This window comes from Acyrthosiphon pisum, chromosome A1 (assembly GCF_005508785.2).
Source record: "Acyrthosiphon pisum isolate AL4f chromosome A1, pea_aphid_22Mar2018_4r6ur, whole genome shotgun sequence".
Lineage (NCBI taxonomy): Eukaryota > Metazoa > Arthropoda > Insecta > Hemiptera > Aphididae > Acyrthosiphon > Acyrthosiphon pisum.
The window spans coordinates 162370288-162371274 of NC_042494.1; the positions used below are offsets into that span (position 1 = coordinate 162370288).

Sequence of the window (987 nt, forward strand, 5' to 3'; positions counted from 1 at the left end):
TAAAATGAAATTAAGATACCAAATACACGTTTTATACTAGTAAATTGGTAGTTAGATAACGTACAGATTATTAAGGTTGTAACTTGTAGGTACAACAATGAATCGGCGTATAACAGAAGCACTAAGTATATTATTATTATTATTCATTGATGGCATTTTTACAAATTAAATACAAAATTCTAATGTAAATAACTTCTTTAATTATCAACCCATAATTATGAATGATACGTCAAAATTCGTTAAAAAAAAAATCCTATATGAATCATATTTCAAAAATATAGGTTCCCATTTGAATTTTAAAAGTTACCCCTAAAATCTCCCCTTTTTAATTAATAAAAAAAATAATTAATATCAAATTAGTTTAGAGTATATGATTCAAAGAGGTTTTCACATAGGTCATTTTTTTCTAATTTAAGTAGATCATGCTGAAATCTGCTGTCACATGAAATTTGGAACACCCTGTATATACAGCGCGTATAATAATATCGAGCGCGTGACCATGAGTGGCGTGCGTCAATAGATATATATCTACGTATATAAACAAATTGTATTATGCCCGGGTAGGAATTGCGATGTTATATTAAATAAGACCACAGAATCCACAATAATAATAAATATATGTTAGACTTTGGCGTGTGCAAAAGCATGTGACTATCTCACGCTAGGCCTAACCGCAGGTTGACCATGTATGGTCGTGCGAAGTATAAAAGGGACAGGGACCCATCGAGGAGAGCTGATGGGCAAGCGTTCATCATACGATTCAACCAGAACAGTCACTAAACCTAAATACTTAGTCACAACTCGCTAACTTACAATTTAACTATTAGTTATTTGGACTTGGAACATTTTAATAGACGTAATCATTATATTTGAGTATAAATAAATACAAATAGTACAATCATCTTTGTGGTTTTATTCAAAATACTTCCATCAATTCAATTGTAGTAGTTGAGCACGTTACATGTCTGTAACCGCGCTGCAACTGTG

At 31.5% G+C, this 987-nt stretch overlaps 1 protein-coding gene across 2 annotated transcripts in view; it reads right to left on the reverse strand.

Annotated features, from left to right (window-relative positions):
* Window positions 1-987, reverse strand: part of LOC100572512 (aminopeptidase 1) — a 78601-nt gene that overhangs the window by 10836 nt on the left and 66778 nt on the right. The gene's annotated exons all lie outside the window — the stretch shown is intronic.